Source organism: Oryctolagus cuniculus, chromosome 10, assembly GCF_051225735.1.
Source record: "Oryctolagus cuniculus isolate XC-2025 breed Fujian yellow rabbit chromosome 10, ASM5122573v1, whole genome shotgun sequence".
NCBI lineage: Eukaryota > Metazoa > Chordata > Mammalia > Lagomorpha > Leporidae > Oryctolagus > Oryctolagus cuniculus.
In genome coordinates, this window is record NC_142876.1 from 78,595,197 (window position 1) to 78,620,948 (window position 25,752).

The following is a 25,752-nucleotide window of genomic DNA, read 5'->3' on the forward strand; positions in this document are numbered from 1 at the left end:
ACTGGGGATCTTCTGAAAAACACACATGCCTGGGCTCTGATCCCTAAAGATTCTGATTTCATTGGTGTGGAGCCGGCCTGGGAACCTGTATTGCTTTTAACTTACCCACAAAGACGTCCAGTAGACTCTAAAGGAAAGAAGACAAGGGCCTCTGGCCCCAGCTACATATCGCCAGGTTCCAAGGCCACCAATGTTCCCCCGTATCTGTTCTCAGTCTCCTCTGCGGGCTGCTCTCCACTGGCCTCCCCGGGCCTGCTCCACCCCGCCTGGGGCCTCAGGAAGGGTGGACTTGACAGCTGCCTTCAGCAGCCTCCCTTGCCTTGGGCTCCAGCAGGGATTGGGAAGCCCAGAGGGCTGGCCAGGCCCCGCCATGCATTTCCCCACCAGCCAGCAGCTGTGTTCCTGCACCCCAAAGCATGGCTCAGAGTGCTGGCTTCTCAGGTAGCACGCGTCTGTCCAAGGGGTCTTAACCATTCCCTCCCTTTGCGCTTCGGGCCTGGGGATCATAGTCTACCCAGCACCACTTGTGTCCAACCCTTTCTGCTTGCGCTAAACCTTGTCCATATCCATACAAACAGCAAATGCTCCCTAATTACCTGATTTGCATAGGCCACTCCCTCCTGTGGGAACAAGCCCTTTTCATTTGTGCTGGAATATTCTAAAGCAAATCACTCCATGTCACACATGCCGCTATCAGCCTCCGCAAAACAAGCACGCAGTCCTTCGGATCACCTAGGAACAGGCCTCTGCATCTGGAAGGGCCCCTTGGGTGTGTCTGATCAGTGTGGTTTCAGAATGGCTGGAGCAGACCCCCTCTGAAGGCCCTTCCCACCCACGTGTCTTCCTTTTGAATATGCAAAAGATATCCTGGTTCATAGATTTGAGTCAGTCTCCACCTGGTGGCAGGAAAGCTCACCTGGCCTGCGGACTGGTTAATTAGAACCTGGTCATGCCGGTGAGCCGGCATTGCCATGGAAACTGTACCAGAACATGTGGGAAGTGGTTTGGACACCTAGGCCCAGCTACACCAATAGGCTGAAGCAGCAGGTGGACACTGGACCAGACATTCTGCTGAGGATGTGTCTTTCCTTGGGGCAGGGGAATGGCCACCTACAGGGCCAAAAAGACAAGCCGGGATTCCACCCCGGACCCAGGAGCCCGCCCTCCCCTCATTCTCTCCAAGGAAACCTCTCCCAATATTTATCCAAGCAAGTCATTTCCCTAACTCGAGTCCTACCTTAGATCAAACTTGTAATTATGCACGCTTTAGTCTTTGAACGTGTGATGTGCTTTTCCAGGTTTCAGATCAAAAACAGCCATTAACCACTCCTTGGGCCTCTCCCAAAGAGACACGTTGTGGAACCTCGCCAGCTGGGGAGGCCACAGCTTGGCAAGAGGGGATGTACAAGCCCAGATCTGCAGCCACGTGGCTGGACCTGGAGCAGGTCACTGGGCCTCTGCCCTTAAGCCAGGGCCTTCAGTGTATTAAGTTTTAAGAAACCACTTCATCCTTACCATGCCGAATCACAATCCCAAATGAAGAGCTGGGCCAGGAAGACTCCATTCAAGTCCAGGGGAGCAGAACTTGGCTAGGGATCAAAGCATCTCGGCTCTTCAAGACGAGTCACCAGGCTGGGTGTTTGGTGAGTCGGGTCCAGGCAATGTTTTCCTCGTTAGCTTCCACATGAAAGTGTTTTCTGCTGAGGCAGACGATTTATATTCTAATTTTCAAAGCAAATCCTGCAGCAATGAGGCTGCTAACACCTAAACCCGTCCTCTGAGGCTCTGCTGGCCCCCAGCCATCCTGCTGTGCAGCTCTGAGAGTGCTTTCCACGGAAAATGACATTAAAAGGTGAGTTTATTTTGGTGGAAAACAAGGGTGACATCTGTGTCTGGGTTGTCCCATAATGCACATTTTTTCAAGGGCTTTCTGAAGATCCCTCATATGCATGGATTTCGATTGTTTTTGCACCAAATGTATCTTTTCATTCCATTTTCCATAAGCTTTTGTTAAGTACCCTCCTCCCATCAGAAAGAGACCTTGTAGGTTGCAGATACAGATTTTTGCACTTGAGGAAGGCAATGGGCTACCAGTCATTTTCACATCTCCCTTCCTGCTGGATCAGTTGCTTTGCAAGCCACCTTTGCTTCTACCTCGGCCACCAGAGTCACTAGGCCTCAGGACAGCAGCAAGCCCCGGGGCACAGGAGGCTCTGAGCCAAGCCCCGAAGCTGTGCAGTGAGCAGAGATCCTATGCTTCCGACCTCCCGTGCACCCAGATCCTTTAGCCTTTAAATGATCTGCAGAGGGAAGCAGAAGCAACTTTCCCAGGAGAGGCAGGAGCTGAAGCATTGTCTGCTGTAGACCGACGTTAAAGGGAGCTTGCCTCCACGGCGCCAATCCTGGGGCCCATGTCCAGAGGCCCTGATTCAGGTAGCCCTGGGTGGATGGGGGCGAGGCTGGGAATCTGCATCCTTGAAGCCCCTTGCCCCTGTGGTCTGGGGCCAGGAGTCACCCGCACGGAGCTCAAGACCTGCCACCTCGTCTTGGCAATCTGCACTGAGTGCGGGAATTAGGAACGCGTGTGCGGCTGAAACCCTTTGAATGTGCTGGGCCCTTCAGAATGATTCGCCAAGGTGCACGCTGGTTTTCGAGCCTGAGATTGCGCCGCAGGGTGCGACGGACATCTCGGCCAGCTAGGGAAAGTCTTATTAAAACGCCAGCGTTCGCTGAGCCACGAGGGAGGCTTGTGGCCCTCAGGAAACACCGGCTTGTGAGGCACACACCAGATGAAGTCCCGTGAGAGGAGGTGAAGTCTCGCGAGACACCAAGGTGGTAAAGTCTCGTGAGACAACCTGAAGTCCGGAAGTCCGGATGGTGAGGCGCTTTTGGCTTGACACAGCCACTGCGGTAGCTGCTCTGACCTGAGGCAGGTGCATTCGCTTGGGTGGTTCCTCTGAAACGGGGCTCATCACAGCACTCTTGGAGGGATGGGTGAGGGCGTTTAGAGAGATGGTGCTGACTGTCTCAGGCGGTGCCCTGGGTAAACACAAGCTAGTTTTCCGATTGGGTAGTGCTCAGATCTGTTCACAGAGCCCCATTGCGCCCGCCACCCACCCGGTCCATGCACCCTCCACGCAGCCAGCCGCCTCATTCTTCCATGGTACTCTGTTGCCCTCATTGAGCTCCCACAAGCCCCCACTCACTGTCCAGCCGCTGCTCCCGCCACTCAGAGCTTCGGGACTGTTAGTCCTCTACTGCTCGGGCTCCAACCCACCTCGTTCCTCCGGCCCTGCGCTCCCTTCCCTCTGCCTACAGTTCCCTCTCTCTCCTACCTCCCTTTCTCTCCCCTATCCTGGGCCACTTGATCCACTTCCACTCTTCCTCTAAAACAGGTCAAAGACCGCCTCCCCTGGGAAGCCTGCCTTGATCTCCCCCGTGGCCCCGCATGGGGGAGGGCCCTCCAGCATACCCTGGAATCCGTGTCCCTTAGCCCTCCCCTCCCCAGGCTTTTTTTTTTTTAATAGATTTATTTTATTCATTTGAAAGGCAGAGTTATATTGAGAGGGAGTGACAGATCTTCCATCCACTGGTTCACTCCCCAGATGGTTGCAACAGCCGGGCTAGGCCAGCCTCCTCCGAGTCTCCCACGGGGGTGCCAAGGACCCAGGCCATCCTCCACTGCTTTCCCAGGTGCATCAGCAGGGAGCTGGCTTGGAAGTGGAGCAGCTGGAACTTGAACTGGAGCCCCACATGGAATGCCGGCATTGCAAGCAACCCCTTCCCCCTTGCTTGCTTGCTTTTTTTTTTTTTTTTAAAGATTTATGTATTCATTTGAAAGAGTTACACAGAGAGAGAGGAGAGGCAGAGAGAGATCTTCCATCTGATGGTTCACTCCCCAATTGGCCACAATGGCTGGAGCAGCACTGATCCGAAGCCAGGAGCCAGGAGCTTCTTCCCGGTCTTCCATGCGGGTGCAGGGGCCCAAGGACTTCGACTATCTTCCATTGCTTTCCCAGGCCATAGCGGAGAACGGGATTGGAAGAGGAGCAGCTGGGTCCCGAACGGCGCCCATATGGGATGCCAGCGCTTCAGGCCAGGGCGTTAACCCACTGCGCCATAGCGCTGGCCCTCCCTCCTTTCTAACCACACATTCATCGGAACTCTGGATGGACAGTTCCCAGCTTTTCTGCTCATTGGAATCAGCTGGAAGCACTTTAAAGTCCCAGCGCCTTGGCCTCACCCCAGACCAACAAAATCAGCCCCTGGGCGAGAGCCTCAGGTCGCAGGAGATCCTGGGACTCTTCAGGTCATGCCAACGCACAGCCGAGGCTGCAGAACCGTGCGCCAGACACTGAGCACCTCAAAGGTACGTGCAGAAATGTCTCTGCTGGCTCTCAGCACCGCAGCCGCCACGCTGCGGGCCCCCAGTCACGTCCGCATCCGGGAGGAACGTACTCAAGGCACAGCAACGTGCAGAGCTGTGTGGCCGCCTGGGGGAACAGAGGTGTTGGGAGGTGGCTCCTGGGTGTTCAGGGGCCACAGGATGGCCCTCGCAAGTCCCAGTGGGAGGCTGGGGTGCCAGGGCTGAGTGCAAAGTGTGGTGACCGCCCAAGGACCGCCGGGGGCTGACGGGAGTGCAAGACTGGGTGTCACTAAGGGTGTCACAACTGATCCTGCTGGCCAGGAGGATGGGTGCTGTCTGGAGTGGTAGGTCCAGCAGGCTGTGTGCTCCTCTCCGTGTGCTGAGATGGAGAACACGCCGCCAGCTCACTCCTGGCCACGCACACCACTTCCTGTGTGGGTGGGGAGGAGCTCTGTCTCCAGGGACCCCGTCAGTCCTTCCTAATCCGTCCGCCTCAAATCCACTTTCCCTCTCCTTTCCTCCTTCGTAGTCTGACGAGAGAACCTGGAAATAAATGGAGATGTTCCTCGTCTCCTTTTCCTAGCCCTGGAGCATAAGGTGCTTGCCCTCACTTTTCTGGAGAGGAGGAGGAGCAGGTGTTTGCAGTAAGCCACCTCAAGGTCCCCGTGTCCCAGGGGCTGAATTAACAAGCAAGAAATCCCCAGACCTTTACAAACACACAGCCAGGAGGCTCTAGTTGGCATTGAGCTGGGCAGCCCAAGCTGGGGAGAACCAGAGAGGTGGGGAATTTAGATTTCCTGAGTCTGCTCAGGGGCGTCCATGTTGTTTTCCTGCTTGAACCCTGGGGGGCAGGCCTGCTGTTGGATGCCGGGTGCAAGAGGTGGGGGTGGGGTGGAGGCTGTGGGGAGGTTGACATTCTCCCTTCCACTTCCAGTGTGTTTGCAAGGGTGGCTCTGGGCCTCTGGCACCTTACATGTCCAGCAGGTGGTTTTAGACAACTGTGGCAACCCTAGAGGCAGCAGTGGAGTGGGGGTGGGGAAACCCGGACTTTGGTGTGTTGTGTTTCTATGGCTGTTCCCTGGCAGCCCTCACTAACCCCTGCTTCCTACTTGTGCACTGCATTTGAGAGAAGTTTATTTGAGCCTCACAACAGCCCTAGGAGGTTGGTACTCACCACCCCGGTCATGGTTAAGGAAACCAAAGCACAAAAATGTCCCAAGAAATTGCTCAAGGGAATGTAACTGAGCCGAGGCAATCCCTGCTCTGGTTCTGCAGCTCTGCAGCTTTTTCTGGTTTTCTTTTTTGTGGGGACACACAGCTGCAAAGAGCAGCCTGAGGGTCACCAGCAGTGAAAAGGGTGTTTAGAGCCAGCCCTGCGCCACAAAACTGATCCCTGGGGAAAACACAAAGGCGAGGGCCTCCTAGTTTAGAGGTGGGAATAGAGAGGAGTAGGAAACAGGGAGCATGGGAAGTGTGGAGGAAACCAAGGCCAGGAGGGAGTAGTCAGTGTGTGGGGAGTTGGTGGCGGCGGCAGCAATGTTTCGGGAAAGAAAGCCACGGAGTCCGTGATGAGAGCAGCCCTTCAGGGAAAGGGGACAGCGTCCACTTGGGGTGAAGGAGGTGAGGGGCAGCACCCGGGGAGAGATGGCTTTCAGTCAAAACCCAGTGACAGGGCTGTGACAGGCCCGGTGTCGCCTGCCACTCACCTGCCACTCCATCCAGCCCTCTCAGCACAGCCACTTCGTTTTCTGCCAGAGATGCTGTAGAGCATTTCTTTGGTTCACAAAGAGGGCTGTGTTCCATTTGATACAAGTCCAAAAGAAGTGCCGAGGAATGACAAATAAATGACTCAAATGGCGAGAACAGAATCGGCAAGCAGCAAAGGGCAGTGGAGCCCGGACTGGTGGGGATCGCGGATCCCCTGTGAGCCCCAGTCTGCGAGGAATCGACGAGCAGCTCTTCAAGGACCGTGTCTCCTGTAAAAGCTTCACCAGAGCTTCTGGCCACTTAGTACTCATCCATAGACTTACTGCCTGGTGTGTCCGATATCCTCCACCCCCTCCATGAAGCCTGAGGAGGAGCTGGAGCCAGGGATCCTGAATAGGGAGCAGACAGCCGGGCGCTGCCCTGGGGGCCACAGACACACTGTGCACCCCTGGGACTCCTCCAAGGCTGTTTCCTCACCTTTAAAACGGGAAGAGAGCAGATCAGGATTTCCCAAAGGGATTTCCCACAAACCTTAATTCATTAGAGTATCAGCAATGGTTTTTTTTTTTTGTTTTTTTTTTTGACCAAAAGTGTTAAATGGTCAGATTTGGGCACCAAAGATCCTGAGAATCATAATAATAATTTCTCAGGGCCTTTGGCTGGATGTTGTGAATGTCTAAGAGGCAGGACATAATTCACATGTGCTTATTAATCATTTGCTCTCCTGTAGTGAGCCCCAAGCAGATGATGCCAGCCACTATTCCAGGTGCTGGGGACAGCGAAGTGAAAAGACCTAAGGCCCTTTGTTAAGGTGTTTACATGGTAGTGAAGGAATAAAAGTAGACAATCTATCAACAAAGATGGACAGGTGATTGAGGAATTGGGCTAAATCTGACACAAAAACAAACACAAAAATGAAGGCAGCATAGAACATGGAAGGCGATGCTGTATCATACAGAAGAGAGACTTTGCTCTCTAATGGGGGATGTTTGAGCTGAGGCTCAAGGTGGGAAAAGAGAAAGGTACAGCAGGGGCAGGTACAAGAGGGGAGAACATTTGTCCTGGTGGGAGGACATAGTGAAGGCTAACAAGGCTGGTGGGCACAGTGGTGAGGTGAGTGGGAGCAGGTGGGCCAAGGTCATGTCCTGGCATTGCCATAGGAGGCTCCCCTTCTTGCTGTCGACTGAGCCCCAGAGTTTGAGACGGGTGATAAGGGCTGGCTGAGATGTGTGGTTTGTTCCCCAAACTTCGTCTTTCTGTAGATGACTTTTTTTTCCCCCTTGGTGATGCACTTGGGAGTAGCACCTCCTGGAATGGATTGTTTCTAAGTACAGTGCCAATGATGCAGCATGGAGTGATGGGGTATAGGGCTCTAAACTGACCAGTGCGGGAAAATGAAGCAAAGGAACCATGAAATCCTCTTAGAGACATATGCCACTCTGCTTTCTTAATTTTTTTTTTTTTTGACAGGCAGAGTGGACAGTGAGAGAGAGACAGAGAGAAAGGTCTTCCTTTTGCCGTTGGTTCACCCTCCAATGGCCGCAGCAGCCAGCGCGCTGCGGCCGGCGCACCGCGCTGATCCGAAGGCAGGAACCAGGTACTTATCCCAGTCTCCCATGGAGTGCAGGGCCCAAGGACTTGGGCCATCCTCCACTGCACTCCCGGGCCACAGCAAAGAGCTGGCCTGGAAGAGGGGCAACTGGGACAGAACCTGGCGCCCTGACTGGGACTAGAACCCGGTGTGCTGGTGCCACAGGCGGAGGATTAGCCTATTGAGCCACGGCGCCGGCCCTTAATTTTTTTTTTAAGATTTATTTATTTATTTAAGAGGTAGAGTTACAAGGAGAGAGAGAGAGGTAGAGACAGAAAGGCCTTGTATTTGCTGGTTCACTCTCCAAATGGCCACAGTGGCCTGAGCTGAGGCAATCCAAAGCCAGGAGCCAGGAGCTTCTTTAGGGTCTCCCATGCAGGTGCAGGGGACCCTGGGCACTTGGGCCATCCTCCACTATAGCAGAGAGCCGGATCAGAGGAGGAGCAGCCAGATACAAATCGGCACCCATATGGCATGCCAGCACCCAAGGCAGAGGCTTAGCCTATTATGCCACAGCACTGGCCCCTCTGCTTTCTTTTTACATAGACCAGATTTTGATTTGGTAACTTTTGAGTCTTTATGGCCCAGTTTCTTTATCTCTAAGAAAAGAATAATGCTTCCTACCTCAATGAATAATAGAAGGATTGCCCGAGACAATATAAATGAAGTACTTATTAAATGGCTAGGCTCATGGTAAGTGCTCAGAAAATGTCACCTGCTATGATAATTTACATCTAATAAACAGAAGGAGGCTCTCAAGTAGTGTCAACTATGGAACCTCCTTTGTACATGGAAAAGGATGATACAAACATTACATCACATGCCTGGATACCCAGTGGTGTGCCGGAGTTTCCACATACTGGCAGCCTCTACGGTATCTGTCCCTACACTGTCACGTGGGGTAGCAGCCACATTCCTTGTCATGTTCCACGCTCGTTACTGTGGTGGAGCTGTTCAGCCAGCACAGCAGAGTGCAGGAATGAGGCGGATGCTTGAGAGGAGGAGACTGTCTTCTCACCTCCCCATGGAGAAGGAGCTGTGCAGTCATCTCTGCTCCATGTGGGCACAAAGCCAGTATGCAGAGGAAGGCAGAGTCAAGAGAATCCCTGAGCACTGGCTCGCCAGGGACCTCCACATCAGCCCAGTCTTACAATCCCACCCTTCTCCCTTCTCCCCTGAGGTGGACTTTCTAGGCCCAGGAGCCCATAAATTGCTTTAATTTCAGGCCATGCAAAATTGCATTGTTCTTTTAGTTTACAGCCCAAAGCATCGTAACTGGTACCCATCAGATAATGGATCTCATTAGATCTCCATGAGAACGCTGCACAAGATGCTTTTATTCCCACTTTACAAATAGGGAAACACAGGATGCTGTTGAGTCAAAAGATGGTGGAGTGGATTTGGGGTTCAAACATCTGGGCCCTGTCTTTGATGCATTATGTACTGGCTCACCCATAAAATGAAGACAGTTCCTTAAACAAACAAACAAACAAAAAACCAACTTTTTCCCAGTGTTGCTGCGGGGAGCTGAATCAAATCAGATTTCTTAGGAGGGGGTGGTTAAGATGCCAGTTAGGATGCCCACGTCCGTATCAGAGTTTCTCGGTTCAGTACTCAGCTCTGACTCCCAATCCCAGCTTCCTGCCAGTGCAGACTCTGGGAGCCAGTGCTGATGGCTCTAGTGACTCAGATCCTGCCACCCGGGAAACTGGGTGGGAAACCTGGATTGGGTTCCCAGCTCCTGGCTTTGCCCTGGCCCATTCATGTCCATTGCAGGCTCTTGAGGAATGAACCAACACATGGGAGCCCTCTGTTTGTCTATCTCTGTCTTTCTGCCTCTCAAATAAAAAAATAAAATTACAGTGGGAAAGAGCTCCTCTTTTTAAGTGCTATGCCAGTGCTCACTATTGCTAGGCTAGGGCTCTTACCTGGAAGTTGTGTCCATCCTGTTCTGTGTGCTGCTGGCTCCAGCTTGTTGTTTGAGGCAAGTCAATATTCTCGTGTATTGTTTATATGGATAGTTTGTTTAGCAGGTCCAAAGTCAAATCTCACCTGTGACCACATCTGTTATGAACCGGAACCCACCTCTATTCAAGCATTGGCTTTCTTTACCTGTTTGCCTGCTTCCAGTACCTACACATGCATGTACACTCCAGTTCCCCCTAGCTGCTTGGGCCCCTAAGCCTGTGCTGTTTCCCATGGCTGGTCGGTAGATTTTCTGTGTCCTGTTAGCATCCCAAATGTCTATTTTGTATTTTCAGCCTTTAGGAATTAAAAAGATAAACACATGTCATTGTGCAATTTTCTTGTGTTAGAAATAACTTTGAGGTGAAAGTCCCTGTAGTTATTTAGGGTAATGGAAGTGAAAGCCTGTTTATAATTCAGATAAGAGGATGAAAATTTGTCCTCACTATGAATATACTGGAATGATTTGCCTAAATGATTCAGAGTTGATTCTTCAAATATATTAACCATGAGCAAGAAGAATTGTGCTTGTCGTTGTACTGTTTATATTAGAATAGAGAGCTTGTCGACAAAGGCTGTAGTTTAATAAGCACAGTATACAAGGGGGAAAATGAGATAGATTTATTCTTATTATTTGAGGAGGATGTGCTTTATTGTACACACGTTGCTTCTGGCTATGGAGAAAGTAATTTATCTGCAAGTCCTCGCTTTTCCTTTCATTTGCCTTGAATATCAAGATTAACTGATGGTTTAACAACTTTGTTCCGGCCATATTTATGAAAGGTAGTTATTTTCACTCAAGTAACTTCCAATATTTATTTTAAGTTGGAGCATGTTTCATAGAGATAGGACGGTGAGACCTTCGGTCATGAAAGTTGAGATAGTATCTCGTATTAACAACTTGAAAGGGATTTCTTTTGTATTCATTTGCATGAAAGGGGAAAGTGACAGCAGCTAAGACATGGAAGAATGAATTTTTGCAATCCTGCTGACTACATTTGGACTTGTCAGAGGCCAAGGTAGTATAAATACATTGCAGAGTGATAATATCAGACTGTGGCTAACCCCTGGGTTAAAACCAAGCACTGGGTATAATGCTGGGTAGTTTTCTTGTCTTTCCCTTTGATCAAAGGGCCTTAATATCTATTCAAGGTTGGCAGCAATGTCCTTGAGGCAGACCGTGACCTGATTATGTTGTCTATGTCTGTGTCAACTGTTGGGTTTCGAGGAAGAACTGTAGTCCAGGTTCAAGGATGACTATTCAGTAATGCTTTTATCTCTGAAAGGAAACCAAAGTATCTCCCAGTCCTGTTTATGAAATGATTGTATTTTAAAATTAACTTTTCACTGCTGCTGGGGAGGGGGGAAGGACACCCCACAGCTGGAACTACTTATAACTTAAGTTTGATTGGTTTTTTTGCAAGCTGAACAATTAATTCAGGCAAACAACCGAAGATTTAATTTAATTTTAAATTGAAAGGGATGAACAGACATATTGGCCAAATTCCTAGTTCAGTGGACTTTGGGGACCCATAAATTAATTTAGGGCAATATTGTGACTCCAGTGAGTCCATACTGGGAGGTAGACAAAGTTTATTGAAAATATTTTGGTGCCACTAGCTGATGCTGTTTTATAAATGTTTTCCTTGCTTCTAAACAGAGAATTTGAGGGGTTAATTGCCATCTTATTCTTCTACCCAAGGCCCCTTAATTTTTAATTTATTTCACTCCCCCCACAAGGGTGCAAGGAAAGTGATAAAGTGTTGCCAGAACCCCTGGTAGGAATGTTCCTGGCTTAGATTATACCTCCTGCTTTAGGACCTAATATACAGACACAATAGACTCGGTCAGCTGTTCTGCTTCGGATACTTCAGAGGCAAAACTGAGCTTTTCATGAAGGTTGGAGGCCAAAGCTAGCAGCAAGCTTGAACTTGAACCACTCCAAAGATCAAGCTAAGAGCGGTCCAGGGGCTCACGCCAAATGCATGCTTCCATCTTTATGCATCTGTTCTTTGTACAGGAAGCCATGGCACCAGGTTGCAGACTGTTCTGGAAGACACTTTTCCCCAATTATGAAGTCTGGTTGGACAACGATGCAGAAAATAGAATTAGTAAGGAAAAGGCAGCACCATTCTAGCTGCTCTGAGAGCATCCATGTCTCGGGGGTAGAACTGCATAGAATCCAAGGAGTTCTAGAACTTTCAGCCATTTACATCATTACTTAACAGGTCTGATTCTCAGACACCGGAGTTTCACCTTTTTGGCTTTTGGTCTCTCTCTCTCTCCTTCATTTCTTTTGTTAAATCTTATCTGATACTGACAGATCTGTCTGCAGTTTCCCCACTGGAAAAGATCCAAGGTGAAAACATGCTGGTTAATGAATGAGCTATAAACACCGAGACCTAGGCAATAGCAGACTTGTCACAACACTGCCCCGGGCCCATCTGAAGGTCCACAACTTCTCCTTCCTGGGCCAGATGTACTCAACCTCCCAGCTCCACATCAAGAAACACCTGTCCTTGAACTCCTGCCTTCATCTTGGCAGTAATGACTCCTCCCTCTTAATATCCGTGCCAAATGCAGACGATTCCTTGTACACCACTTGTTGGGACTTTTATTTTCCTCCAAAATATTTTTCTGTTACACAAGTAATGTGGGTTCCCATGCTTACTGAAGAGCAGAGAAATAATGCAGAAGTAAACAAATGACCAAAGACCCCTTCACCTATGCTCTGGCCCCTCTTCTCTCCTCCCCAGCAGTGACTTCCATGTTTTGGGCACACCTTCCCAAGGCACCTTCTAGGTATTTCTGCCCACAGTCATGCACACCTGTGCAGATGGATTATTTTATATGTACTGTAGTTCCCCTCTTAGCCACCCCCAGTGGATGATTGAACCTGCACAGAGGACCAAATCCTATAGATAATATTTTTTTCCTACACATACATTCCCATGATAAAGTTTAATTTGTACATTTGGCCATGGTAAAAGATGATTAAACATCATAATAAAATAGAATATTTATAGCTATGCTATAATAAAAGTAATGTGAGTGTGATCTCTGTTTTCACATTTCTCGCTATGCTGTATTCACCCTTCCTGTGAAGCAGGAATATGACAGCGCCTGTGTGATGAGATGAAGTGAGGTGAATGACACAGACACTGTGATGAACAGCATAAGGTTACTGTGTAAGGGTCATTTGGACACCAGCCACACCATGCCATGACAGCTGATCTGATAACCCTGTTGTTGGCACCAGGTGACTGACGGATGGGTAGCATTTATACAGAGGGCACGCTGGACAAAGGGATCATTCACACCCTATTCGAGATGGGACGGGATAGTGTGGGATTTCATTGCACTCCCCAGAACAGTCAGCTGGGTCTCCCATGTAGGTACAGGGGCCCAAGCACTTGAGCCATCCTCCACTGTTCTCAGGCCGTAGCAGAGACCTGGATCAGAAGAGGAGCAGCTGGGACACGAACCAGCACCCATATGGGATGCTGGCACTGCAGACAGAGGCTTACCTTACTATGCATAGCACCAGCCCCTCATTTATCTTTTTATTATCAATTGTAAGAAATTGTTATATGTTTTGGATATAAGTCCTTTATTTGATACGATTTGCAAATATTTTCTTTGATTTTTTGTGAGTTATCTTTTTACTTTCTTGATCATGTTTTTTGAAGCAGGGAAGTTTTTAATTTTTGAAGTTCAATTTATTTTTCTTTTGTCACCTAGGCTTTTGGTGTCATATCTGCAAAGCCTTTGCTTAACCTAAGGTCATGAAGATTTCCTCCTATATTTCCTTCTAAAAATTGTGTCACATTGGCTCTTACATTTAGGTTTGTGATCCACTTGCAACGAATTTTTCATTTGAAAGTCCCAACTTCATTGTTTTGCACTATTTTTTGGCAAGCTCATTCTCTCCTTCATTTAACTGGGGAAAAGTTTGTCAAAAAGCAACTGACCAAAAGTGATCCCAACAACAACAGCAAAAATCAATTTACCATAGACACCAGGGCTTCTTTCTAAAAGTTCTGTTCTATCCCATTGGCCTATGTATCTGTCTTCATGCCAGCACTGAGCTGTCTTGATAACTGTAGCTTTGTAACAAGTTTTGAAATTGGAAAATCCAAGAACTCTGTTGTCAATTGACTTCAGATAAAAAAAAAATCTTGATGCTAAAAGTGACAGCAGGAAAGGGACGACAGTCTGTCGGTCTGTAAGTTTAACAAATGAAGGTCATTCAGGACTAGACTTGATACGAATCTTGAAATGTGGAACAGCTGTGTGTGTTGCTGGGGACTGCTTAGCTTTTATCAGCTGGGAGTGGAGCGTTTCCACAGTTCCTGCTCAGGGGCTGCCAGGCCCAGCCAGGACCTGGACATCCAGAGAGAAGTTCCTGCAGGAGCTCCACTGCCTCAGGGAGAAGACTGTGTTAACGCTGGGCTCACACCTGGCCAGCTGTTCAGGTGTGGACACTACCTGAGGCCACCATTCACATGGTCGTCACTTAGCAACTTCATATAAGGGCAACAGGATGCACCTGGCTACCCAGCTGTCACCTCTCCCTGCAGTTCAGCGTTATTAATTGCAGTAGACTGGTTCGTTTGGAAACTCTCAGCCCCTTCTGATTGCTGATGCTGTTCCTGTCTTCCCACCCCATCTCCTGCACTTGTCCAGGTTTGCTGTATTGGATGCTGGTTCTCCTCTGCTCTTCTGTCTTCTCTCTTTAGAAAAGAGGCAATTCAGGGACAGGACAGGACGTATCTATTTATCTGATGGCCTTGCACTAAAAGCAAAGCTAGGAAGACCAATTAGTGACTTCATGAATCAAGGTTCGATTGATGCTGCACTTGTAAAGGAAGCTGTTTGTTAGTTTAAGTCCTTATGAGTTAATTACTGGCTTCAGTTCCTGAAACCATAGGCTGAGTCTGGGTGTTTTTCCTCTGAAGAGTTAGAGCATGAAATCAACACACTTAACTTCCATGTGGCTTCAATTTACCCGGTGCCTCGGTTGAACTAGATGATTAGCCTTGGCAACAGAAATGGAAACAGGATGTTCATTTGTTCACTTGCTAATGATTCTCTACTTTCTCCATGTTTCTGTCACCCTGAAACCAAGTCAGTGGACCCCTGGCAGGACAGGCAGGTCAATCTTCCTGCTCCACACTCGAGTGCAAAGCCCTCACTTAAGGGGAAGGGTGAGGTGGGCTGCAGCACTTACATTCTTTCTCCTTTCTTGTTTTGGGCTGCTGTGGTTTTGCCCATCAGTGTAGTTAGAACTGATGGACTTGTTGGGACCAGAAAGTCACACCTACTGGGTCTCGTGGTCACTGCTTATTCTTAGGAATCCTGAAAGAAACTTACAGAAAGTCCAAGATAAAAGCCAAATACAGCCAGGCCCCCAAGAATCTAAAGCTTTCAGAGTTCAGGTCCATTGGTCTATTGGAAGGTCTGTCTATTTATATACATACGTGTGTCTCTCTGTTCTGTGTGTGTCTGTTCCCCTGACATCCCTCACTCCAAAACAGTCTTTCACCTGTACTCTGAGTCTCTTCCCTATTCTCTTTCTTCAGCTTCTGTGGCCCATTGGAGGTTTTGTGCCTGCATCTGTTACTAAACTCCTGAAGCAGTCTGATCGGGCCACTTTTTTGTTCATAATATTGTACATCAGGACAGCAACACCCAGAGGCCACTGCCCACTGAGCCCTTAGAACAGGTGGAGTCAGGCAGGAGTTGGCACCCCTTCTGCAGCCTTTCCCTTCCCATTCACCCCTGCCCACATCTGCCTGAAGCCTGAAGCCATTAACGAAAAGTTTATTCACCTGCTGTCCTGCTGTCCCTCTTGCCAGCCCTGAACTCGGTGTTTGCACAGATAAATGAAGCTGTATAACCCCTCGGCTAAGAAATACTCAGAGTCTCTCCATGCCAGACCACATTGCCTGTGCAACTGTTCTCTAATGCATCCGGAATCAGCGCCATAAAATATGATTTCCCAGCTTTGGCTGCACCCCTCCAAAGCCTGGGTTCAGTAGAACTGCATGGTAGTGGGGTCCAGGTCTTAATCCTGGACAGCCTCATTTCCCGTTTGTGCCTCCCACATCAGTGGGTGGATGCTGGCCCAGGAGGTGGAGTCTGCGCCCAATCCCAGGCTCAGAGGCGCCTTGGCCTTCATGGGGTGCTTACTGCATGCTGATTCTGAGTCCGCCTTCCAAAGCCCGGCCGCCCAGGCTGTCTGCTGCTCCCCGCCCCGAGACACATCAGTCCTGGCCTCTGGCCCCACCATCGGTTTGCTGTCAGCTTCTTCATTGATTTTAAATTTTATTATTGGCTTTTAAAGTGCTGGAGGACCCGAGGCTTTCCTTCACCATCGATCCACTTGTTCCCAGGCAAAAGGATGGCTTTTCCCGTCTTCATCCCTGGCTGGGGACCAGCCCCTCTGCCTCAGGCTGGGACATGCCTGGCTTGTTGTGGGTTGAGCCTGAGAAAGTGGGCTCATTTCACAGATGGCTGTGGCATGGAGACACTTTGCTCCCAACTAAATCAAAGGCTCTGTTCCCCATGCTCAAGAGCCAAGAGCTACCTGTATTTGAGAGCACATTCAACATGCACTGCCTCATGTAATCCGCCTGGATGCCTTGGACATGGAAAATTTATTACCAATTTGCAGACAGAGAAACTGAGGCTCCCAGGGGTGCAGTGACTCAGTGACCCCAGGGATACACGCATAGCTGTTGTGTCAGTCCATAGGTAGCACACCATGCAGCAGTGACACACAGCTCAGGCTGCATGCTGCTCACCGCATGAGTCCAAATGCAGCAACATCCAAGCTGCTCTGTGCCATGAGCCGTGAGACAAGTCCGATAATGGCATGCTTAGTCACCTTGAGCTGGTACCCGACAGTTCCCAGACCAGCACCGGTCAGGACCACTTGTCCAGTGGATGTGGAGGGTCTTCCCCCTGCAGAGATGTGGCCACTTGGAAATCAGGGCCAAGGGCTGGAAGGGAATCAACCTCACTGCGTGCATGGCTGCTGTCTCTCATCCACCACCTGCACTTGCACTTGGCCCTGCCTGAAGCCCTGCAGGAGTCTGCATGCCCACTCCCCTCCTTGGGGCATTTTTATTTTATTTTTAATTAATTTATTAGGCAGAGTGACGGGGCAAGGAAGGAGACCTTCTATCCTCTAGTTCACTCTCCAAATGGACAAAAAGGCCTGGGCTGGGACAGGCTAATGGCAGCAGTTTGGAACTCTATCTGGGTCCTCCATGCGAGTGGTAGGGGCTCAAGTACTTAGGCCATCATCCACTGCTTTCCTTGGCACATTAGTAGGGAGCTGGGTCAGAAGCAAAGGAGCTAGAACTTGAACTAGTCCTCCAGTATGGGAGGCTGGCATTGCAAGCAGGCTTAACCCACTGAGCCACAACACACAACACTGGTCCCAGGAATGGTACTTTAAATACTCGAGGTCAGCTCAGCTGTTCTTCCTGTGTTAAAAGGTCCAGGGATGGGGCACACCCTTCTGCATTTTTCTGCTTTCTGATCTGCTTGTGCCTTTCTCTACTTCCCCCTCCTCTTCTACCCTCCCTTCCCCCTTCCTCCTTCTCCTGCACCCCTCTCTGTTCCTGTGCAGCAGCCTGTATTTGCGGAGTGCAATCCAGCTGTGGTGTTGGCACCTCAGGTCAGGTTAGGGAGCTGTCACACCCAGCCACAGCCGGTCCTGTGACTGGGCACCAGGGCAGGTGGCGTGTGCCAGCCACCCGGAGCGAAGCCTTGGCTAATGCCCGGGGGAGTGGGTTCTTTTCATGGCCTTGCCAGGATCTCCCAGTGGTGGGAGTCATTGCTGATGGACCCCAGTATGAGGATGGGAAGGGAAGAACCCTTTCTGAAGGCCAACATTCATTATGAGGAGGAGGCTGTTCCCCTGACAGGAGGCAGGTGGTCCATTTATACACCCTGACTGTCAGTTTTTGTGATTTTCTTTGGATTGCTTATAGTCCTCCTTGGTTATCCATGTGTCTCCTGTGGCTCGGCACCAAGGACTAGGTAGTGCCATGCAGGTAGGCACCATGGGCAGGGCCCAGGGCTACCCACACCACCCCCTCTTCTGATAAATAAGTTAATCCTATCACCCTAAGTTCCTATTAACATAGAATGCAGTCAATACAAATAACTAATGCTCAGGGCCTTGGTAAGGACTAAAGGAGGTGGTGTACATGGCAGAGGCCAGTGCCTTAGAACTTGGCAAGGACGCAATATGGCAGCGACTTTGACCATTGTCATCATCATCATCTATGATTAGCAGAGGAGCTCTAGAAAAATGTACCAAACTGCCCAAAGTCACACGGTGGGCCAGAGTGAAGCCAAAATGTGAAGAAGGCATGCCATGTGACTCCTAGCCCAGACTGAACCACCATGCTTTGTCCCTCCAACACATGTAGGCTGCATCACAGAGCAGCGGACAGGTTCATGTATTACAGATGCCAGGGGCCCAGGGGACCAGGTTCTTGTCACACCAGCTCAGAAGAGAAATTAGGACAGTGGGAAGAAAAGATTGACAGGCAGAGCAAAAGTCCATGCCCCACAGGCAGGATGGAAAGGTGAGCTTCTGCAGATCCAGGTGCCCAGGAAGATTCATTCTCTCTCTCTCTCTCCCTCTCTCTCTTTCTTTCTTTCTTTTTCTTTAAGAAAGATTAATTCAGAGTTACAATGAGAGAGGGAGAGAGAGAGAGAGGTCTTCCATTTGCTGGCTTACTTCCCAAATGGCTTTAACACCCAGTGCTAGGCCAGGCTGAAACCTGGAGCCTGGAACTCCATCTGGGTCTCCCACATAGGTGGCAGGGGCCCAAGCACTTGGGCCATCATTTGCTGCCTTCTCAGGTGCATCAGCAGGGAGCTGGGTCAGAAGTGGAGCAGCTAGGACTTGAACCCGGCTCTTGTGGAATGCCAGTGTCACAAGGAGCAGCTTAAACCACTGCACCACAACACCAGCCCCTCAGATAGATTATTTTATCAGGTTTTTTTTTCAGCTGCTGGGGCAACCCTTTGATGAAAGGGCCGTTGGCCATGTTCAAGGTAGGTCTCTGTTCCCACAGGTGCAATTGGGATAAAATGTTCCAACATGTTTCATTAGCATCTTAGGTCTCCTCCCAGGGCTATATTTTTTACTTTTATATTGAAGCAAAGCCATCAAGATAGCCCCTGGATTTGGTGGAAACTCGTTTTTGCTTATCTGCCCAGGGTAAGGACATAGTGGGGTTCGGTGCTCAATAGCTGATGAGAAGGGCCTGTGTCTTGTAACTTCAGGAATGTTTGCTGTGTACCTGATCTGCCTCCTCAGGTCATTGGGTTCACTTTCCCTGTCAACCACACCAGCTGTCCGCCTCTCCTGCCTCAATGCTGCCTTCATCTTGGAATCCTGATGCCCGTCATAGTGTACAGCACACTATAGATCTATAAATGTTGATGGAATGAATGCTTGAATCGGGAGGAGCACAGATTCCAGAGGAATGAATGGGGCCGAGTAAGGAAGGAAGGGACGTGGAGAGGGAGGGGCCGTGGCGTCCATTACTTAGTAATTCTTTTACTTGTACCCATCTGGGACTGACTCAGAAGCCAGCAGCCACTAACCCACTGCTAAATCCCCCAGAGTATGGGTCCAAGGACTCCTGTGCTTTCTTGGCTGGGAATTATGTGGTCTTAGACTTATCTAATCTTTATGGAAAACTCAGATTGCAGGGTTGGGAGAAGAAGGAAGTAAACATTAGATGAGTCCAGATGTCAGACATGTAATTTTGAAACATGGATTCTGAAATTCCAAAATTCGTATTTTCTTTTTTTAAAGATGAATTGTCGGTTCCATTTTGGGGAGTGGGACTCTTTTTCTAAGATTTATTATTTATTTACTTGAATAATCGTGTGACACAGAGCGGGTGAGACAGAAGAAGAGATTTTCCATCTATTGGCTCACTTCCCAAATAAGTGCAACAGCCAGGACCGGGCCAGGCTGAAGTTAGGAGCCAAGAACACCACCCAGGTCTCCCATGTGGGTGGCAGGGACCCAAGTACTTGTGCCATCATCTGCTACTTTCTCAGGCACATTAGCAGTGAGCTGGATCAGAAGCAGAGCAGCCAGGACTCAAACCAGCGCTCATAGGGGATGGGATGGGATGGGATGGGATGTCCCAAGTGGCAGCTCAGCCCGCTGCACCACATTGCCTGACTCAGCTTCCTCAAATTCTAAAACCACAGCTCCACCTTTGCTTTGAACAACCACCAGGACCCGGCAGCTGATAAGTTCACATTAGTGCTTTTTGGGGAAGGGTACCTGGCTCCAACTCACAAGGTTTTTCTTTCTTTTCATAAATCATGTCATTCTAGTTCCATTTTAAAATAGGGTCTCCATCATTACAGGGAATTTGGAAAACAAAAAGTTTTTCATGACTCCAGCCCCTGAACCTCAAAATACCCATTCTACACTTGGCTGCATTTCTAACAAAGGATGACTTTTTAACTAGAATCCATGGAGAAGCTGACACTTTCTAGTTCCCACAGACCCAGTGAAGCTTTCAAACTCTCTTTGAAAGAAAAAAAAAGAAAGAAATCCAGGCTCCCTACAAAGGTGCCGTGGCATGATGGGAAGGACCCCCAGTAGGAAGTCGGGTGACCTTGAGTCTGTTCTGCCTTCGCCTCAGTGTCTGACCCTGCGGATTTCAGTTTATCCTTGTGTCGAAGTCCAGCAAAGGATACCCCAAAGATGGGCGATTTGACCCTCCGTGTTCCCCTGGCATTGTCTTGCTTTTCCCCCTAAGTGCAGGGATGGTGCTCTCGGGAATTCTCTCATCTCTGTATTAAGCAGATGAGGGGGAACACAATTGCCTTCCACCCGCATCTGAAATCTCATCATCAGGAGAGAAGACTAAGAAACAATGTGACCACACCTGGGTGGACGTTGTCACAAGATAAGGTGTGTGCTTTTAGCTTCCTTCACATTCCAAAGAGAACCACTTACCAGCTAACTTCTGCCTCCAGGTCCGCTCCATTCCTCTAATAATCGTTTACGATCCCCTCAGAACTGTCACAACGCTCCTCTCACTGTCCTCAGAAGAAAGGTGCACAAGCTTCCACCACCTCGCCTCCTGTTGTGTCTCATACTTTGTGTCCAGCTCCCGAGTCTCTGTCAATTGTCAGTTCACCCCAGAGACCCTTTGGAAGCAGAGAGGAAACTTTACCTTTGCCCCTATGCTTGCTTCCCCTGCTTCATATTTGTCTGCCCTTCTCAGTGGCCTGCCCTGCGCACATCAGCCTCCTATACCAGACGCAGAATGAGCAGCCTCACGCGGACTGTTTATTGTGTCAATCAGGAGCCCTGGCTGGCCTTGGAGAGACGCCCAGCTAGACTTGGTCCAGGTTCTTGCCTTCTTACATGTAAGAATACAAGCAGGAGACGCAGACAGAGGTGAGCAGAGAAACAGGATTTATTGAAACGCAAAAGGATAGTAGACACTCAGACTTGAGTGATGACAACCTCATGAGGGGCAATTGCTCCCCACCCTGGATGGGGTCAGCCTTTTAAAGGGCAAGGGTGGTGCTTAGGGCAGGGCCTGATTGAAGATCAAAGGAGAAAGGGCTTGAGGTGTGGCTACAGTGCAAGCGGTGACCTCCAGGAATGTGCCGTAATGTCTGGTGCCTGATGGAAAGTGAGGCTTAGCTTCGTGATGAGGAGCGAGTGTGCTGAGCCCTCAGCCGTGTCAAACCAGTGTGGAAGGTGGTGGGATTTGAGCAGTGCCCTCGGCTTGGGTGTTGGCAGTCCTTAGCGCCTTGTCTCTCACTCCCTGCCGAGCCTGCACCATATTGAACCATCTCTTACAATTGCAAAGAGCCAAATCCCTATAATGAATCCCTGATAATCATTCAGAATGTCTGTGGCAAATAGATTTAAAACATGCATTTATTTTTGGTACAAAAGAACTTTGGAAACTATGCATAGTTTTTTCAAAATATACACTTCTCACAAACTTTTTTTCAAGATAATTTTTTTTTACTTTCTATTTACTTTTTTTTAACTTAAGAGTCAGAAGGATGTTCCATTCTTTGGTTTACTATTCAAATGCCCACAACAGCTGGGCTGGGCCAGGCTGAAGCCAGATTCCTGAAACTCAATCCAGGTCTCCTACATGGGTGGTAGGAATCCAAGTACTGAAGCCATGATCACCTGCTGCCTCCCAGAGTCTGCAGTAACAGGAAACTGGAATCAGAAGTAGAGGCAGGACTTGAACCTATGCTCCAGGGGATGTAGGTGTCCCAAGCAGCATGTTAACTACTGCACCAATCGCCCTGCCCTCCATGAACTTTTTGAAGACCTCATGCGTGTGTGTACACGTGTACTCACATCCTACTTGTTCTGCTTCCCTAGAGAACCCTGACCAATCAGTGTTTTAAAACAGGAACTTGGGTCACATTGTTGGAACCAAGCCTCTTCTCCTACCTGCTAGCTATGTGACAACGAGCACTGCTGTAGTTTGAATGTTCCCCCAAAACTCTCATGGACATTTCATCCCCATTGTGGAAGATGAAGAAGTAATTAGATCATGAGGACTCTGCCCCTCATGAATGTGTTAGTGGGGTAATGGATTTTTCCCCCAGAAAACTTTTATTCAAGGAATATAAACTTCATGCATTTTATAAATACAACTTTAGTAACATAGTAATTCTTCCCACCCTACCTACCCTCCCACCCACACTCCTACCCCTCTTGTCCTCCCTCTCCTATTCTTATTTTTTACTAAGATCTACTTTCAATTAACTTTATACACATACAGTTAATTCTCTATTAAGTAAAGAGTTCAACAAATAGTATGAAGAAGAAAAAAAAAAAACTGTTCCTCAACAGTCAAGACAAGGGCTGTTCAGTCATTGCATCTCAAAGAGTCAATTTCACTTCTATAGATTACCTTTAGGTGCTCTATTAGTTATCACAGATCAGGGAGAACATATGGTATTTGTCCTTTTGGGACTGGCTTATTTCACTAAGTATGATGTTTTCCAGTTTCAGGTATTTTGTTGCAAACAACAGGATTTCATTTTTTTTAAACACTGTGTAGTATTCTATAGTGTACATATTCCATAATTTGTTAAGCCTTCAGTTGACAGAGTTGATTCCATATCTTAGCTGCTGTGAATTGAGATGCAATAAACATGGGGGTACAAATAACTCTTTCATATACTGATTTCATTTCCCTTGAGCAAATTCCCAGGAGTGGGATGGCTGGTTCATATGGTAGGCCTATATTCAGATTTCTAAGGTATCTCCCAGCTGTCTTCGATAGTGGCTTTCATATGTGGTTTCCATAGTGGCTTTCATATGGTGAGATTGTCACATACAACGGACAGAACCAAACTGGCTTTTTTTTTTTTTTTTAAGATTTATTTATTTACTTAAAAGCCAGAGTTACAGAGAGAGAGGAGAGGCAGAAAGAGAGAGAGAGAGAGGTCTTCCATCCGATGGTGGTGTTCCCATCAACAGTGCATTAGGGTACCTTTTTCCCCACATCCTTGCCGGCATTTGTTGTTTCTTGATTTCTGTATGAAAGCCATTCTAACCCTGGTGAGGTGAAACCTCATTGTGGTTTTGATTTGCATTTCCCTGATGGCTAGAGATCCTGAGCATTTTTTCATAGTTTTGTTGGCCATTAGGATTTCCTTTTCTAAAAAATGCCTGTTTAAGTCCTTTGTCCAATTTCTTAACTGGGTTGTTTGTTTTGTTGCTGTTGAGTTGCTTGATCTCTTTATATATTATTCTGGTTATTAATCCTTTATTAATTGCATAGTTTGCAAAAACTTCTCTCATTCTGTCTGTCGGTCTCCTCTTCACTTTGCCGAGTGTTCTGTGGCAGTGCAAGTAATGAGTTATTTTTGAGAGTGATCCTGTTATACAAGCCAGTTTGGGGGCCGCTGCTGTGATGCAGCAGGTTAACGCCATGGCTTGAAGCGCCGGCACCCCAATAAGGGCACCGGTTCTACTCCCAGCTGCTCCTCTTCCTATCCAGCTCTCTGCTATGGCCTGGGAAAGCAGTAGAGGATGGCCCAAGTGCTTGGGCCCCTGCACCCGCGGGGGAGACCCAGAAGAAGCTCCTAGCTCCTGGTTTTGGATTGGCGCAGCTCTGGCCGTTGCAGCCAGTTGGGGAATGAACCATCGGATGGAAGACCTCTCTCTCTCTCTTTCTCTCTCTCTGCCTCTCCTTTCTCTGTGTAACTCTGGCTTTTAAATAAATAAATAAATCTTTTTTTTTTAAAAAAAAAAAAGCCAGTTTGAGCCGGCGCCGTGGCTCAATAGGCTAATCCTCCACCTTGCGGCGCCGGCACACCGGGTTCTAGTCCCGGTCGGGGCGCCGGATTCTGTCCCGGTTGCCCCTCTTCCAGGCCAGCTCTCTGCTGTGGCCAGGGAGTGCAGTGGAGGATGGCCCAGGTTCTTGGGCCCTGCACCCCATGGGAGACCAGGAAAAGCACCTGGCTCCTGGCTCCTGCCATCGGATCAGCGCGGTGCGCCGGCTGCAGCGGTGGCCATTGGAGGGTGAACCAACGGCAAAGGAAGACCTTTCTCTCTCTGTCTCTCTCTCTCACTGTCCACTCTGCCTGTCAAAAAAAAAAAAAAAAAAAAAAACCAAAAAAAAAAAAACCAGTTTGGTTCTGTCCCTTGTATGTGACAATCTCACCATATGATGCCTGGCACCACCTTGGGCACCCCAGAGAGTGTCCACTAGCAAGAAGGTCCTCACCAGGTGTGGCCTCTCAGCCTTGGACCTCCCAGCTTCTAGAACTTCGAGAAGCACATTTCATTATAAAGACCAAGTCTCACATATTCTGTTATAACAAGGGAAGATGGACTAAGACAATCACGTTAACTTCTTGGAACCTCAGTTTCCCCATCTGTAGATTGGGGATGATATGAGCAGCTACTTCACAGGGCCCTGTGCAGATTAAGTGGAGTGAATATAGACAAAGCACTGAGAACTGTGCCCAGTCCCTGGCACACCTCATGGAAGCATTCACTAGCTGGTCAGGGTGGTGTCTCCAGCATCCAAAACTGAGATTGCATACAGCAGGAGGTGCACCAACACCTGTTCACTGACTTCTCCCTCTACATTCATTACTAAGTTTCAAGCCAGAAGTGTTTGGCTTTGAAAGTTGGGCAGCTCTGGCTCCTTAGTCGCACCACAGAAGCAGAACCCAGCACAAGCGGCTGACCTGGAAGTGATGTCTGATTTTAAGCACACTCGCTGGGGCTGCTTGGAAAACCTAAGCTCTGTCGAATGCTGCAACCAGGGTATTTACTTGGCCCCTCAGGCTTTCCTCTCAAATCTCAAGGGAAGCTGCCATGACCACATCACCCCCCCCCACCCTTGTGCATACTTGCAAAACCAGAATCACATGGACAATGCTGAGATCTGCTGGAGCCCCAGCTGCCATGAGCTCAGAGCTCTTCCCCGGCAAGCCTGACTCTGGAGCTGGCCCTGAGAGCAGAGAGACCTGAGCCCAAGTTTGTACCTCTCGGTCTCTGGGCCTGAGATGGGAGCAGTGGCCTCAGGGATCCCTGGGGTCATTTTCCCATGATCTTGCTGCTGTCAGAGAGGGCTGCTCAGGGGCTCTTGTCTTGGCACAGGGGAGAATTCAGAGGAGAGACAGAGCGCAGTGATAAACAAGGTAGCCAAGTTTAATGAAGAAACACACCTGATAGACCAAGCAGGCATCGCAGGAAAGGGCTAGTGCACGGTCTGTGTTCAGACTGCAGTTTTTATGGATACGTAAGTGTGGTCCCTTGGTTCTTCCCCTTCCTCCCTCTTCTGGGAAATTGTTGAGGGGGGATGGATTTCTGGATGTGGAATTCCTGAAAATCCTCTGAGGCCCTTTTCAGCTCGGTGTTATCAGACCTAGTGGCCCTCTTGGTGCATGGCAGGGGGCTTCCTCTGAGCTGCCCCCAGGGAGAGGCCTGAATCCCATCTAATGGGGTTATTGAACAAGAGCAGTGACTTTAGGTGTACTTGCTGGTCTACTTGCATGGCTTGTCTCCTCGTTCCATTGCACAAAAATTCATTTTCTTTAAAATTCTCATTTCCTA

General features: G+C 49.0%; 1 long non-coding RNA gene across 9 annotated transcripts in view; it reads left to right on the forward strand.

Annotated features, from left to right (window-relative positions):
• Positions 1 to 1,572: 1,572 nt before the first annotated feature.
• LOC149124300 (uncharacterized) overlaps positions 1,573 to 25,752 on the forward strand; it is a 119,624-nt gene continuing 95,444 nt past the window's right edge. For 2 of the 9 annotated variants that reach the window (XR_016214194.1, XR_016214193.1), the window contains exons 1-2: positions 1,795 to 2,933; positions 4,020 to 4,369. This is a non-coding gene — a long non-coding RNA (uncharacterized LOC149124300). Of the gene's footprint in view, positions 2,934 to 4,019; positions 4,370 to 4,895; positions 5,061 to 11,649; positions 12,578 to 25,752 lie in introns of those variants that run through there. The other 7 variants (XR_016214195.1, XR_016214192.1, XR_016214196.1 and 4 more) reach the window with 7 other exon arrangements.